At 38.6% G+C, this 17,792-nt stretch overlaps 1 pseudogene; it reads left to right on the top strand.

The window, feature by feature from the left end:
• Window positions 1-11,753: 11,753 nt before the first annotated feature.
• LOC102825573 lies at window positions 11,754-15,879 on the top strand (annotated as a pseudogene).
• Window positions 15,880-17,792: the final 1,913 nt, after the last annotated feature.

Genomic DNA, 17,792 nt, shown 5'->3' with positions numbered 1-17,792 from the left:
CATACTAAAAATTAAAAACTTACATGCATCAAAAGACTTCACCAATAAAGTGAAAAGGGAACCCACAAAAATGGGGGAAATTTTTTGCAACATCCTATCAGACAAGGGACAAATTTCTAAAATGTATAGGAAACTACAACCTCTACAAGAAAAAGACAACTCAATTAAAAAATGGGCACAGTATATGAACGGAAACTTCACCAAAGAAGATATTAAGGCAGCAAAAAAGAAACATGAATGTTCATGATCATTAGCCATAAGAGAGAAATAAATCACAACTATAACGAGATATCTCACACCAGCAGTAACAGCACAGTTCAAAAAAGTAGAGGACAATAAATGATTGGAAAGATGTTAAGAGACCGGGACGCCCCTGCATTACTGGTGGGAATGTAAAAAAGTCCAACCACTCTGGAAAATGATATGGTAATACCCCCAAAAAAGTTGGAAATATAAATACCTCAAGGTCAAGCAATTCCTTTATTTGGTATATATTCACAAGAAATACAAGCCAGAACATGAGTATATATTTGCACACCAATGTTCACAGCAGCATTACTCAGAATAGCAAAAAGATGGAGACATCCTTAGAGACCATCAACTGAAGAATGGATAGAAAAACGTTGGTACATACACACAATGGATTATTCTACCTTGAAGAATAACAAGGAAGCTGCAAAGCACCACATAATGTGAATGTACCTTGAGAACATTTTGCTGAGTGAAATTAGTCACAAAAGATTATATAAGATCATTATTGTAAAAGCTTAAGAGAAGATACCCATACTTCAAGAAGAAAAAAAAAAAATTCTTTGTTGGTTGCCATGGGTGGAAGGAGGGGCGGATCACAGAACACAAGTTAGCAGGTAAGTTGTATCATAGTTTGGGTGTTGGGGAAGGCAATATACAAAGGGGAGGGCAATACACAGGTGGAGGGAAGTACATAAACAAGGTAGATAAGGGAACACTTAGGTTAGCATGGCCTAAATGGGGCAGAAGTAAATAGTGATGTATGCTCAACCTTGGAACAACAGGGCTCTGTGATGCAGGGATCAAGGCATCCTCTGAATGGCTAAAGAAGGGAAATAATGCTAAGATGCTTGACTGTCTTATGGACATGGTTTCCCTTTCCTACAACTATAAATGATCTGGAAACATGATTACAGAAAACTTGTAAGCCCATCTTCAGCCTATAATTGATTGGAATACCTAAAAGGGGTTCTACAACTTGCATGGTGAAATTGACTTTCTTTGTATCCTTTATAGTGTATAGGACCTTAGGTGAAATCCTGAGCCCCATCCATAACCTTCTCAGGTGGATCATTCCCACTTGAAAAGACATGTAGACCTACCTGGATTGGCTAGAGGAACAGAAAATACTTCCTAAAAGAAATACCAGCAGGAAAAAACAAAACAGTAACAACAATCTGGCTATTCCAAAAACTAGCAAGTTATTTGGAGAGACTTGGGAACTCTTAAGCCCATGAACAAAGATCTAGCCAAGGCAGGCCAGATCTGAGAGTCAAGTGTCCAGCTGATATGAAGTGAGAGGAGACGTACAAAAAAAATCCAAACCTGTTGATACTACCCCTGGACACTTGACCTATACTTAATGGATGCATTAGCTCAAAATACCAGCTGAGAGGGAAGGACTCTTCACATCAAGGTTCAAGCATGTACACAGGGCTGACAGGCACAGGCAACTGAGACATGGGCTACCTTAAATAGGGGTGCAGTAGGAGCACAGAGTGACTGACTTAGAAGTTTTCTAGAGAGTTTAGTTTCAGAGTATGAAGGGGAAGGTAGAGTCCCCACTGAATAGTTTTCATCTTGTCTAGATGGGTTGGTAAAGGAAAGGATTATTTTGATTCTTTACTGTGTAATTGTTATGACTAATTGCAGTTGTCACAATTGTAAAGGTAGAAGTTGTATTATTAAAAGGAGGGAGTAGTTCATTTTTCATTCTATGAACAAAGGGTCCTAGGACCATCATGAGAAAAGATCATGAGTGAAACATGGGACCATAACCAGAGAAGCACCAACACCGGAGTCAGAGGCAGAGGTAGTGGCATGGAGAGATTGAGCAGCAGAGGACTCTGGACTCATGGAAAGACAAAGGCAGCATGCTGGCCTCCAGGAAGTAGACTTGCAGAATGTTCCCTTTCGTTGTTTATAAATGATTATATCTATTGCTGCATATTTTGTGTTCATCCAAAAAAAAAAAAAAAAGAAGAGGGAATAGACACAAATAATGTTAACCGATGATGCATGGAAGGGATTGTCATTTTAATGAAACAAAATGTTAGCAAGACGGCAAAACCAATGTTCTCCCATGTATACTATAACTCAATACACAATAAAAGTTAAAAAAAATCTGTTAATTAATGTATTGAGAAAGAAGAACTCTGGGTCATTCTTAGTTTTAAAATACTTTTAACTGAATGTCGTCTCCAAAATTTATCTTTCACTGCTTATCATTTGTGCTCTAAAATATGGCAAAATTTGTGATTTGTATATTAGTAAAAATTGTGCTTTACTTTCAAAGTACAAAGTTAGATTTGCAATATATTCATTTAACTTCCTTAATATATTTCAATTTTCTGGGGCCCAATTTGTTTTGTTTTGTCGACTTGGTTTAATCAAAATTAGTAATGGTGTGTCAGTATAATATAAGAAACCTTAAATCTGTAAATATGAAACAATCTAACTATAGTGAAGAAAGTAATTGTGACCATTTGTCTACCTGGTTGTCTTTTAATTGTTGTTAACTGACATTGAGTTGACTTAGATTCATAGGGACCCCATGTGCTGCAGAGCCAAACACTGCCTGGTCTTACACCAGCCTCACAATTGTTATGCTTAAGCCCACTATGCCAATCCTTTTGGTTGGGGGTCACTTTTTTTTCACTGACCCTCCAGTTTGCAAAGTATAATGTCCTTCTCCAGGGACTGGTCCTTCCATATAACATGTCCACATTATGAGAAATGAAACCTCCCCATCCTCTCTTCTAAGTAGCATTCTGGGTATATTTCTTCTACAGATTTGTTTGTTCTTCTGGCACACTATGGTACTTTTAATATTCTTCTCTAATACTGTAACTCAAAGGCATCAATGTTTCTACTGCAATCATCCTTATTCCTTGTCCAATTTTCATATGCATATATTGCTGTTAGGTGCCATCAAGTTGGTAATGACTCACAGGGACCGTATGCACTATGAAAAAGTTTGATCCTGTGCCAAACTTGCAGACACTGCTATGCTCAAGTGTATTGCTGCTGCCACTGAGCCAATCCATTTCATTGGATTCTTCCTTCTTTTTTTGCTGACCCTCCAACTTTACCAAGCATGTTGTCCTTCTCCAGGGACTGGTCCCTCTTGCATATGAAGCTATTGAATATGCCATGGCTTGGGTCAAGCACATCTTAAGTCCTCAAACTTATCTTTGCTCATGAACACTTTTAAAAAGTCTTTTTGGCAGATTTGCCTAAGATAGTGAGTCTTCTGATTTCTAAACTGCTGCTTTCATGAGTGTTGATTGTGGATCCAAACCAACTGAAGTCTTACACAACTTCAATATTGTCTCCATTTATCATGATATTATTTGTTGGTCCACTAGTGAGGAATTCTGGATACTTTACATGGAGGTACAATCCATATGGAAGTCTGGTCTTTGATATTCATTAAGTTCTCTTCACTTACAGCAAGCAAGGTTTTATCACAGGTTAATGCATCTTCCTCCAGTCCTGATGTCATGCTTTTCTTTATATAATCCAGCTTCTTAAATCATTTGCTTAACATATAGGCTGAAGAAGTATGTGAAAAGACGGGACTCTAGCTCACACCTTTCATTTTAAACCATTCCATTTCTTAACTAGATGATCACTTATGTATCACATCAAATGTATTAATTTGCAATTGCTGTTTAACATATTAGTATAAGCTAATAAGTACTGTACTATAATAACCCCAAGGTTGGTTATTCAAACCCATCAGCTTTTCCTCAGAAACCTTATAGAGAGATAATGGGTTGGAACCAACTGAAAGGCACCTAACACCATCAACAACAGAGGTCAGAAGTCTGAAAGGGCTTTTATTGGGCTAACATAAAGGTCTTGACAGGACTCCACTACTTTGAGGAGAATTTGTTCGCTTCCATTTTCCAGCTTTTGGAAGCCACTTGGAGTCCCAGTGTGGTGATGTAGGGTTAAGCAGTCAACTGCTAACCACAGTTTGTGGTTGAAATCCACCAGTCCTTGAAAACTCTATACAGGGTCACTAAGAGTTATAACCCACTTGGCGATGCAACAAAATGCCTGCATTCCTTAACTGTGGCCCCTTTTCTTCTTCAAACCAGGAAGGCAGCATGTTCAAGTTTCAGAGTCTCACAACTGTTCCCATTGATACATCTCCTCTCACCGCGTGTGTCTTTCACTTGTATTGAGCCTTATGGTTTCATTTAGTCCGCCTAGATCTCTCCCCATTCTCAAGATCTTTGACTGATTCACTTTAGCAAAATTAGTTTTAACTTATTTGCAGATTCAAGCAATTAGGGCTTGGACATCTTTGGGGGTGCTATTATTCAGCCTACCACAACTGTCATTTCTGAGTCATTCCCTAACTATCCCTGGGTGGAGATTTTATAACTGTATTATTGTAGTTTTCTTTTTAGCATAAGTAGTAAGTAAATGTGTTGATCCGGCATAATAATATCTCAGAAAATTAACAATAAACTGAATTTTAGAATCAGTATGTAAAAATATCATAGTTTTGACATTTGGACGATTTGATTAATGTTTCTGTAATGGTGTCTTTTTTTTTTTTTTTTGCATGTTAATCTGAAATTCATTGAACAAAATGGTGTTATTTTCCTGTTTTGAGAATTTGCCAAACGGTAAAACGTTCCTAATTAGAGTGATTACTAACCTGCAACCTGGCAACAAGAGAAACTCGTTTTATGTTTTTGCAAAAAAGTAGGAAGATTTTAATTAAATATTAAACTGTCTCCTGATCCCCTAAGAATATAAATGCCTTTCTTCACATGACTTATGTGGACTTGGTTTTTTGATTTATTGGAAAAATAAAACTGATGAAATATTTGCAAAAATAATAGCCATATTTCATATTTATGTTTTATATCCCCAAATGTAGCTAATATACGAACAAAGTACAGCACTGGCAAATTATTCTGATAAGATATATATGGTCTTCAAAGTGCTATTAACTCAAAGTGCTTTATGTATATCTTTTCTGCATATTTTATCAGAACACAAACCTCTGATTGCTTATCAGCAGAGAAAATATTTCTATTCCCTAGTCCTGAACTTCAGTCCTCGTGTGGCATTGGAAGATAATGCATTGAACCACAACTCAGTTTGAACATGAAGGCTGGAAGTTTCTGGTATTCTCTGCTTTCATCCAAGATCAATGTGGCATCAGCAATAACATCCCTAATTACATGTCCATATCTGAATCCAACTTGAACTCTGGAATTTGTCAATGTGTAGTTGCTGCCATTTTTGAAATATGTTTAGAAAGAAATTTTACTTGCACTTGATAAAAATATTGTCTGCATTCAATTGGGTCAGTCACTTCTTTGTGGAATGGCCACAAATATGCTTTCAGCTTAAACTTCCTCCTTCATTAATGTTGGATCTTGAGCATATTTTGCTGTTAAGTGCTGTCTAGTTGGTTCCTACCCATATCAACCTAGTAGTATAGGCTTTCCAAGGAGCTGCTGGTGAGCTTGAACTGCTGATCTTGCAGTTTTAATCTGGCTTTGCAATCTAGCACAGTAACTCACAATACCACATCTAGTTGAACATCTACCATTTCTTTTTGGTACAGGGAATATGTAAATCTATACATTTTATTTTGATGCTTTCTTCATTGATTTGAACTATACAGTGGTAGGTCAAACCTACCAGCTGCTCCTTGAAAACCCAATACAGGGTCACTATGAGTCAGAACTGACTTCATAGTGCTTAGCAATAACATACATTTCCATATTTAGGTCAAAAAAATCCTTCAACATTTTAAGTTGAGAACTGTATTTTTTCTTCAGTACTCTCAGCTTAAATACTAAAGGTGTTTTTCCCTTTAGTTTTGTAACTCCAGGTCTTTTCACTTTTCATTATAATACTTGGTCTCTTTAAGCTGCCCTTTATTTTCCTCATTTCCTCCATTATATTTGAGCATCTCTATGCTGGAGAACAAGTTTCAAAGTCTCCTCAGACATCCATTTTGGTCTTTTCCTTCTTTCTTGTGTTCTTACTGAACTTTTTGCTTTCTTCCAATAAAACGTTCCTTATGTCATCACACAACTATTCAGGTCCTCTACCATTAGTGTATAATCACCAAGTCTTTTCTAGAGATAACCTCTAAATATAAGTGCATCTGTTTAATGCCATATTTGGGCTTTTGTGCACTTGTTTCAGTTTTATTCATCTTCATCCTGAACTTCTGTATGAGCAGTATTAAGTAGCTTTTCTCATGTTTCAATATTCAATATTCTGGTGCTGACAGATTTTCAGTGGCTAACGAGCTCTGGTAGTGTAGTGGTTATGAATCGGGCTGCAAACCGTAAGGTCAGCAGTTTGAAACTGCCAGCTGTTCCATGCGAGAAAGATGAGGCTTTCTGTTCCTGTAAAGATTTACAGCCTCTGAAACCTTGTGCAGGGTCACTATGAGTTAGAACCAATTCCACGGAACATAACAAGACTTCAGAAGTAATCTGCCTCTCCTTTGTAATCGGTTTTAGTCTGGACGCTCAAGTGGAACTTGTCCATTATTGGTGAACCTGCTGGTATTTCAAATCCTGGTGGCATAGTTTTTAGCATCGCATCAACACATAAGCCACCAGAGTACAACAAGCTGACAGATGAGTGGTGGGTTTTTGGCCTAAAACATCGAGTTTAATCAGAAAATATCACCACTCCTGCTCATTTTTTAATACTGTAAGCTTGATTCCCCCCCACCCCAGCTTTTAATTTTTATTGTATTTCTGTCTTTGTAATGTGTGAATGTGTGTGTTTCTTTTAGAGACAAGATATTGATGGATTCTGTTTTTGTGGCCATTCAGGTACCCTTCTCCTTTCTCTTATTGAATTTAATCCTTTGATTTTCAGTTTAATTCAATAGTCATGAATTGATTCCTGTGTGTTCTTTTGTGGTGTTGCTGGTTTCTTTGGTACTATGTCTATTTCTGTGCTGAATTCACTTTTTGAGCATTTTCTTGCCAATTCTTTTTAATTTTCAATTAATTTTTTTTGTTTTTCTTGATTGGATATGAAAGCATATTAAGTTCCTATGAAATTTATTCATTTCTTGCCTAGCTTAGAACAATTTGCATTATCTTAAAGTTTATTTGATTTCTTCACCAATTTGGAAGTTCTGTAACTACAATTTTCTTATCTTTTTGCCTTTGTGGTTGTTGTTGTTTGGTGATACTGATTCAGTTCCAACTAACACCAACCCTATGCACAACACAAGGCAACACTGCTGGACCCTGTGACAACTTCACAATTGCTAAGCTTCAGCCCATTGCTGCGACCACTCTGTCAATCCGTATTGTTGAGTGCCGTCTTTTTTGCATACCTTCCACTTGAAGCATGAAGTTCTTCTCCAGGGACTGGTCTCTCCTGAAAATATATCCGAAGTACGAGAGATGCACTCTCACCATCCTGACTTCTAAGGAACACTGTGGCTATACTTTTTCGAAAACTGATTTTTTATTCTTCTAATCGTCCATGGTACTTTCAATATTCTTCTCCAGATTCATAACTCAAATCCTTCAATTCCACAGCCCTACTTATTAACTGTCCAACTGTCACATGCACATTGTTGTTGTTGTTAAGTGCCGTCGAGTCGGATCCGACCCATAGCGACCCTGTACAGGGTTTCCGAGGGTGTAAATCTTTACGGGAGTAGAAAGCCTCATCTTTCTCCCGCGGAGCGGCTGGTAGTTTCGAACCGCTGACCTTAAGGTTCGCAGCCCGATTCGTAACCACTACGCTACCAGAGCTCCTTAATTAGGATACCACAAATACCATGGCTTGGAATTGTTCTTGTTGTTAAGTGCCGTCGAGTCAGTTCTGACCCATAGTGACCCTGTATAAGGTTTCCTATGAGCAGTTGGTAAAGTTGAACTGGCAACCTTGCAGTTTAAATGGCTTTGCTGTCTAGCACATTAACCCACAATGCTACATCAGGACTCCTGGCTTGCAATAGGCTCACCTTAATCCTCAAACTAACATCTTTACTTGTGAACACTTTGAGGAGATCTTCAGTAGTAGATTTGCTTTTGTAATACATCCATTGATATTCTGACTGCTAATATTGAGCGTTGATTGCAGACACAAGCAAAATAAATTCTTTGACAACTTCAGCCATTTTCCCATTTATCATATAACTTATTGGTCCACTGCTGAGAAAATTTGTTTTCTTTACATTGAGCTGACACTCACTAATACAAAAAACTACAGCCTTCTGTTCAAGTATTTTAAGTCCTCTTCACTTCAGGAACCAAGGTTGTTTATCTGCCATGTTCTTTCTCATATAATACATGTAACTTATGTTCATAAAAAGGCATCATAAAGAATATAAAATATATTTCAACATATATAACTGCTAAATATTTAGCAACAAATAAAGAAGTTTTGCAAGTCAACAAAAAAGACAAGAAATACAGTAAGAAATGTCCATAGCATTTTAACAAGCCCAACACAAAGAATATTACCAATTAACATATATACAAGGATACTCAACCTCATCACTGACAGTGTGTTATCAAAATCACAAATTGATAATACAAGAGATACACAAGATGGCAGATGAAACAGAAATACTACAGAGACCTTCTACAACAACATACGGAAAACCAAAGGAAACAGAAATGATAGTCCTGAACCTTGAGCTTCAGTTGAAGGGATAGAAAGTTTATTGAATACTCACTAGGAGCAGAAGCTGACAGAGGCAATAAGAAACACCTAGGAGATAGACTGGTGATTTGTACTGGCTGGCCAAGAATGAATGGCCATCTTAAACTTTTGCCAGTTTTGTCAGAGAAAATGCAATGGCTTAGTTGTACAAAGGCAAACCGGTGACTCGTGAAGGTAATGTTTTTTTCATCCCCTTTCTCCCCACATTCCACTAGTGTACAGAGACGTGACCAGCTCCAACCAATACATCCCCAGCAAAGCTCCTTCTCCTTTGGTGGTCAGAGCCACATGGTGGTGAGTCACCCTACCAGGAGAAGCAGCTAATCAGATTGTTTTAAAAGTTAAAAAAAAGCAGACAGATGGCATGTGGAGCCAGTCAGGCATGGTGTAGCAATCTTAAACTTTTGTAAGTGACTTTAGAGACCAGACAGTGTCTTGGTGCTACAGAAGCATACCATGGACTTGTGGCAATAAAAGTGATGACCAGATTCAGGAGCAGTCCCTGCCATATCCCACAAAAGCCTTGTTCTCCAAGAGGTCAGAGCCACACTGTGGTTGACAGTGCAGTTATGACTTGCAGCAAAGTGATTTGGGAGTTTTCAACGACAACTCCAGCACCTGGTTTGCTCCAAAACTGCTGAACTGATTTTGGCCAGCCTTGTACTAATGCTACCTCTAACTCTCTGGATCAGAAAGACCCTGATCCTATAAGTGATTTGGTGTTTATATGAAATTACTTCCAGAATGGGTGCTCAGAACAGCCAACTCCTAGGCCTCTAGAAACTCGATTAAGGGCTAAGAGCCTAACACTGTAATCCCTTGCACACTCTGTACTTCATCATTATGGGCCAGAATCTACTTGGCAGCATACAACAACAAGGCTAATGAAAAAGAAGCCCTGGTGGTTCTATGGATTAAGCATAGGGTTGTTAGCCACAAGGTCACTAGATGAAACCCAGCAGCCTTTCTGAGGGAGGGAGATGAGGCTGTGTACTCCCTTAAACATTTACAATCTCAGAAGCCCAAAGGCACAGTTCTATTCTGACCTGTAGGAGTTGGAATCGACTTCATTGCAGTGAAATAATGATCATAAGCATTTCTTCTATCCTATGAGTAGAATTTTTTATTTTCAGTCATTTATCCATCTATTGTGTTTCTTGTGCCTTTGCCACTTAAAAAAAAATCTTATTTTTAAGGATAGTACATATGCACTTACATTGTTCTCTGAAATTATTTTAGTTTAACCATTCACATTGAGATCTTTTAGCAACCTGGAGTTGAATTTTGTACACAATCAGGTAGAGATACTATTACTAATGCTATTTAGAAAGAATGCCTAAGATTCTTGAGGAGCAACATCAAGAGGAATAACTTTAGAATTATTAGCATTCTAGAACAGAAAGAAAATTAATACTTCACAATACATAATAAATGAAAATCCAAGAAAAACAGGGAAACATTAAAATTATGGAATAAACTGTCAAGAACATAAACAACAACAAAACAACCCGTGAACTGAACACAGGAAGGCATACAGAACAAAGAAACCAGGAGCACCAAACAAACAAACAAACCACAACGACAGCAATTAACTATCTGTCGATGACTACACTGAATATCAATTGATTAAACGTACCAGTGAAGAGATGGACAGTGTCAGAATGTATACGTCAAGAGACACGCTTTACACACAAAGGCACAAACAGATTCAAAGTTAAAGGATGGGGAAAAAAATGTACCAAACTAATTTTAATAAAACAAGCAGGAGTGGCTATATTTATCTGTGATAAAACAATCTTTCAGGCAAAATCATGCATAAAAGAAAGGACACTATGGACATTATCTCATGATTAAATGGTCAATGGAACAAGATGACATAACCATAATAAATATTTATATGCCCAATGAAAGAACCCCCAAAATATATACATCAAACCCAAATAGTTTTGAAAAAAGTAGTAGACAAATCTACAGTAACAGTGGGAGATTTTAATACATCACTTTAGAAAAAAGTGATAGAACAACTAGAAAGAACTCAATAAAGACAGAGGACCTGAACAACGTCATCAATCAACTTGACCTCATACGTGTGTACAGAGCATTCAATCCAACAACAGCACTATATACATTCTTTTCCAGTGCACATGGAACATTCTCCAGTATAGACCATGAGTTAGGTCACAAAGCAAGCCTCCATAGATTTGTGAACATGAAAATACTACCAAGCATCTTCTCAAACCACAATGCTAGAAAACTAGAAAACTACAACAGGAAGACCAAGGAAATAAAGTCAAATACATACAAAACAGTAACACCTTGCTTATATGTTACTGGGTAGTAGAATAAAAGGTGAGTTCAACATGTTCCTAGACACAAATGAGAATGAAAACACAGCATACCAAATCCTAGCGACGTGACACAAGCAATGTGAGACGACAGTTTGTTGCAATAAATGCACACATCCAAAATGAAGAAAGAACCAAAATCCAATACATTAACACATTATCTCCAATAATTAGAAACTGGCCTGCAAAGTAAACCTACAGTCACCATGCAATAATAAAGATTAGATCTGAAAAAAATGAGATAGGAAACAGAAGAACTATAAAGAGAATGAACAGGACAAGAAGTGATTCTTTGAAAGCTTTAACAAAATTGACAAACCATTGGCAAATCTAATAAAATAAAAGAGGGAAAAGAAACAAATAACATGCATAAGAAACCACATGGGTGATGTTACAATGGAACCAATAGCAATAAAAAGGATAACAGATTATGAAGAGTTGTACTCCTATAAATATGAAAACCTAGAGGAGATGGATACATTTTTAGAAAAGCACTACCTACCTGAATTTATGCAGAGTGAAGTAGCAAACTTGAACAGACCTTTAAGTACAGAAGAAATCGATCAGGTCAAAGAAATTCCCAAACCAAAAGAAGTCCAGGTTCAGATGGATTCACTGATTAGTACCACCGAACATTCAGGAAAGAGCTGTCACCAATTCAACAATATAAATACTTTCTATGAAGCAAGCATAACCCTTATACCAAAACCAGAGAAGGACATCACTTAAGAAAGAAAATTATAGACCAATATCCCTCATGAACATAGACACAAAATTTTGACAAAATCCTAGCTAACAGAATCCAGCAACACATCAAAAAGATAATATATCATGATCAAGTGGGATTCTTATCAGGGATGCAAGGATGGTTCAACATTAGAAAAACAAATCAATGTAATGCACCATACAAACAAAAAAGCAAAAAACCACATGATCATTTTGATTGATACAGAAATGGCATTTGACAAAATTGAACATCTTTTCCAGATAAAAAACACTCAACAAACTAGTAACTGAAGAGAAATTCCTCAACTTAATTAAGAGCATATATATAAAACCAACAACAAATATCACTCTCAATGGAGAGAAACTGAAAGCTTTCCTTTTGCTAACAGGCACCAGACAAGGATGCTCTTTATCACTACTGTTCTATATTGTTTTGGAAGTCTTAGGCAAAGCTATAAGGCAAGATAGGGAAACTAAAGGCATCTAAACTGGCCAAGATAAAGTAAAACAATCTTCAGATGATAAGAACCTATACACAGAAAACCCCCCAAGACTCAGCAACAAAATTACTGAACTCATCAGAAGATTCAGCTAAGTGGCAGGGTATAAGATAAAAAGGAAATTAGGAAAGAATCAAGTATCTAGGAATAAATGTACCCAGAGAAAAGACCTATACAAAGTAAACTACGAAATGCTTTTAGAGACTTCTGGGTTTGGTGGCAGGAGAAGCAGAGACAGGTAGTAGAGGCTCTTCTGCAGAGACAAGGAAAAACCAGAGGTGCTTTGCTGGAGCAGCTCTAGAGTTTTGGATCTAGTATAAGGTGCCGGGCACCAGTTTCCATGCCCACCACTGGAGAAACCTGACTGTGGAAGGAAAATAAAGGCAATTGCTGAATCCAGACCCCTCGGCCTAGGCTGAGATCAGAGTGCAGGGCCACACCCAGGCTGATACAGTAATACAGCACTAAAAACCATGGAGCGGCATCTGGAAAAAGTATGACAGATTTTACATTTTTCTTTTCTCCTCTCCCCTGTTGCACCCTCACTGCCCAGCCCAGACACTTTCAGTCGGGTGGGAGCACACCCCCAAAAGGGTCCAGTTTTTGCCCACAGTTTTCCCATGGCACAGGGAGGAAGTTCCTGAGAGCTCTGTTTGTCCCAGAGGCTGATCCTTTGGCTGCTTCTTATGACGTCTGACTCTGGGACCCAGCCCTAAATTTGTTGTGGGTGGGGCCCTTTATTCCTACCTTACCTGGTAGGAAAAAGCAGGTCTGGCCATATAGCGAAATCATATGTGCACCTTGTAAAACCCGAACATAAAAGGAAAGAGCTAACACTAACTATTATATACAAGGGCACAATTATTTTGAAAATTATGCTATGCACACACAGATACCTACCTGACCCTCAGAGATAAAAATAGTGGACAATCTTTCTTCCATTCATTTCTCAGTATCTATCTGTGCACCTTCACAGTGGTGACTAAAGGAGGAGCCTGAGCAAGTGGACACCTCCACCCACCGCTGGAGATTTCTACTGTGCAGGCAAACTGATCTGTGCAGCAAAGGCTACTGAACAGTCAGTTATATGTTTTTGAGTGGTGGTTTTTGTCTGATTTTATATCTTTTCTATTTTTGGTTGTGCTTTTTTGTTAGGAGTGGGAGCTTTCTCACCCTACCTTACCCCTAAAGAGACCGCAATCATGCCAATATAGCAAAGCTACAAACATACCCCATTTAATATCTCACCATCTGGACAGGAGCCAATACCAGCACATGTCGCAAAACAGAAAAGAGTAACTAAGACAACTGAGCTAGAGACAGACACAGATTTCCCACTAGAAGACGAGCAGGCTATCGATCTGCCTGAGAAGGAATTCAGAAGAATAACATGGAGACAAATTCAAATGCTTCACACAGAGGGGTCAAGGATAATAAGGAAGAAGTCAGGAAAGTGCTACAGAACAATCAAACAAGATAGATATAGCATTGGAAACAATTCAAAACCTGGTCCAGATGATTAATAAAATATCAGAAATGGACAATATATGGAAAGAGGAAGGAGTAGAACTGAAGAGATGGAAGCCAGAACCAGTGAGCTAGAAGATAAATCCCTTGTATAAGACTATTTCAAAGTTATTTGTCAAACTTTGCTCTGGATGCTATCTTTGGCCTGCTATCATAGACCTCGGGATCTTCGGGATCTTCAGGATCTTCAGAACTAAGGAGTTATCTGCCTTCAGGTCTTCCTGCTGACCTAAACCATCAACTGCCAGAATAAACCACCCATCAATGTGCTGTTCAACCAGCTCCTTAGCATTCATTAGCTTCTGCAGCTATCTCCAACCTGCCAACATTCCCTAAAACTTTGGATTCTATACCCTCCATAACATCAAGTTGAAAAATGGAAGGACTGTGACCGATTAGGTCTATAAAGACCCAGAACCTGGGGACATTCTCTACCTGAGGTCTGAGCCGACCCACCCAGGTTAGCACATCAGAATTCCTTCTGGAGCACGTTTGTCAACATGAACAGATTCAGCCTACCCAGCCTCTTGGACCTGGTGATCCAGTGCCTACTGCAAGATTAAGTCCAAGGTCATTGCTGTTCTGGAATGGCTGCCCAAGCAGCTCTTCCCACCTCTATTGAGGGCAGCTGTAAAAGGAAGACATAGCCATACAGTTAAGGCAATGGTAAGGGGCCTGGCCCTTCATCTTCCTGCCCCTAGGGACCCTGATCCTGGTCTACCAGCTGAGCTCACATATCTTCAAGTCTGCAGTGTATGGATGGGGTATCATGTTTGCCTAGGAGGATCTCACCAGGAGATGCAAGCTAAAAGTTCTGGATTTACAGGCTAATGCTCAAACCAACTTGGATGCACACAATGCCTATGTGCTCTCTAGAGGAACCAGAGGCTATCCAGTCCAGGATTAAGAGGTAAAACATGGATGCTTCAATCTGAGGAGAAACAGTCCTTTGCACCTGTGCAGATACTCACAGACCTGTTAATTCCAGCAACTGGTCCACTTAAATCCCTTACTTTTCTCACTGAGAAGGTCAAGCAGAGAAAGTCCAGCTTCATCTATGCTGTGAGAAGCTGGAGGTTTTTGATATGTCATTCAGAATTCAGACTATTAAGAAGATCCTCAAAACCATGCAGCTGGACTGGGTCAAGGAGATGGCATTGTATTGCAGGTGGAATGTGTCCACCCTGGCCAAATTTGCTCCTCACCTGGGCCAGATGGTTAATCTGAGAAGACTCCATCTCTCTGGAATCACCATAAATTGCACCACTGACCCTCAAGCAGAGGAAGTAGACAAGCTTATTGTCCAATTGAGCTCTCACTTCCTCAGTCTGCTCCAGCTCCAGGATTTCTGCCCGGGCTCTGCGTGCTATCTAGGAGGCCATGTGGACCAACTATTCAGGTACTTGAAGAATCCTTTGGAGAACCTTTGGGTAAATAATTGCCTCCTCTTGGAGTCTGACTTGACATACCTGTCCTCATGCCCTAGCACCAGCCACCTAAAGGACCTGGATTTAAGTGATGCCATCCTGACCAATTCAAAATCTTAGTACCTCTAAGTTCTGCTACAGAGAACCTCTGATACCTTCTGCTTCCTGTACTTAGACAGGTGTGAGATCACCGACTCACACCTCACCTGCATTCTGCCAGCCCTGGGAAACTGCTCCCAGCTCATCACCTTCAGCTTCTGTGGAAACCCAGTCTCCAAAGAGGTCTTGGAAAATCTGCTGAGACACCATCCTACTGGCCAAGTTCAGACTTTTGGAGTGCCCAACCACCCTGAAATGTTATGTGGGTATTCAAAACTCTCTCCAAGAGGTGATGCTTCATGTGTATGGCCAAAGTGAGGCTGATACTGCAGTAGTTAAGATATAGACACAACCTGACAGAGAGCTACCATGACCCGAAAAGACAGTATGATTCAATTGTCCTCCATTATAAGATGTGAAGCAGTCATCTACTTTGTGATGTATTTTCAAGCCTAACCTCTGCCTGTGATTATAATCCCATTTGTGGAAAGTTTGTATATGTTTCTTAATGAAGATTAGGTCATATTGGTTGTTTTATATATGTATATAGAACTAAATAGCACTAAATGTTAAATAAACGTTTTAATGTTTAAAAAGCATGGAATAGATGAAGATCACTATCATATGCATTAATGATCTGACATTGACTGGTATTGGCCATTTTGAACATGATCACCATGTAGTTTACTATTCCGAGAAAGATAAATCCAAGAGGAACAGTGTATCTATCATTCACCGTCAGCAAGAACATTTTAAGATCTTGAAATACACTGTGATAGAATAATATCCTTACACCTACAAGGAAGACCAGTTAATACCACTATTATTCAAATGCACTCAACCACTAAAACCAGTGATGAGAAAATCAAAGAATTCTATGCACTTCTTCAGCAAAATTGATCTAACGTGCCATCAAGGGTATTGTTGATTAGAATGCAAAGGTAGGAAAACAAAGTCAGGAGTTGGAAAATATGGCCTGGGTCAAAGAAATGATACTGGACAACACATTACAAAATTTTGTAGCACCAATTACTGAAAATCGAATTAACTACATCTGTGGGAGAAGGACAGTGGCGAAGCTCAGTATCATCAGCCAAAACTAGGCCAGAAACAGACAGAGGAACAGACCATCATAGGCTGAAGCTGGGGAAAATTGAAACAAGTACACGGAGCCAAAATTTGACCTTGAACATATCTCACCTAAATTAGAGACCATCTCAAAACCAGGTTTGATGTATTTGACACTATTGTCCAAGACTAGAAGTTACAGGATGATATCAAGATCATACACTTAGACAAGAAGTCTACAAGTCACTAAATAGACAAGAAAAAGGGATACAAAATGGGTGTCAGACAAGACTTTGAAACTTGTTCTCCAGTATAGTGACCCAACAGAATGCACAAAATAGCAGTTATCACATTCAAATAAAATTTTGAAGCTAATTACAATATGGATACAACTACATTTACATAGAAATTCAGGAAACTGAAGCCAAGTTCTGAAGAGGACATGGAACGGGGAATACCACTGCTGATAACAGATGAATCTTTGCTGAAAGCAGAGAAAACCAGAAAGATGTTTATTTGTGCTTTATTGACTATATAAAGATTTTCAACTGTATGGATCATTACAAGCTATGGATATCATTGTGAAGAATGGGTATTACAGAACATTTTGTTGTGCTTATGAGGAAACTCTACATAGATCAATAGCCAATTGTTCAAAGACAAGGGGACACTGAATGGTTTAAAATGAAGAAAGATGTGTTTACCAAAGCTGTACTATTTTACTATATTTATTCTATCTGTACGCTGCGCAAATAATCTGAGAAACTGGATTATACGAAGAACGTTGGCATCAGGATTGGAGGAAGAGACTTTAACAAACTGTGATAAGAGTATGCATTGCTTCTCAGCGTAAAGGAAACAAAAAGTTCTCAAATGTCATGTGGCAGTAGGCAAATCCGCTGAATAAGACCTCATTAAAGTGTTCAAAGAGCAAAGATACTAGTTTGAGGAATATTGTGCTCCCGATTCAAGTCATGGCATTTTCACTAGCCTTATATGGATGTGCAAGTTGGACAATACAGAAGACCATAGAAGAATAGATGCATTTGGGTTATGGTTTGGACAAGGTATTTTAAATATCATGGACTGCCAAAAGAAGAGATCTGTGTTGGAAGAAGTTAGACCACAGTGTTTCTTAGAAGGTTGAAGAGACTTTACCTCTC

The sequence above is a fragment of the Chrysochloris asiatica genome, unplaced genomic scaffold (assembly GCF_000296735.1).
Source record: "Chrysochloris asiatica unplaced genomic scaffold, ChrAsi1.0 scaffold00284, whole genome shotgun sequence".
Lineage (NCBI taxonomy): Eukaryota > Metazoa > Chordata > Mammalia > Afrosoricida > Chrysochloridae > Chrysochloris > Chrysochloris asiatica.
This window is presented reverse-complemented; position numbering and strand designations above follow the sequence as displayed.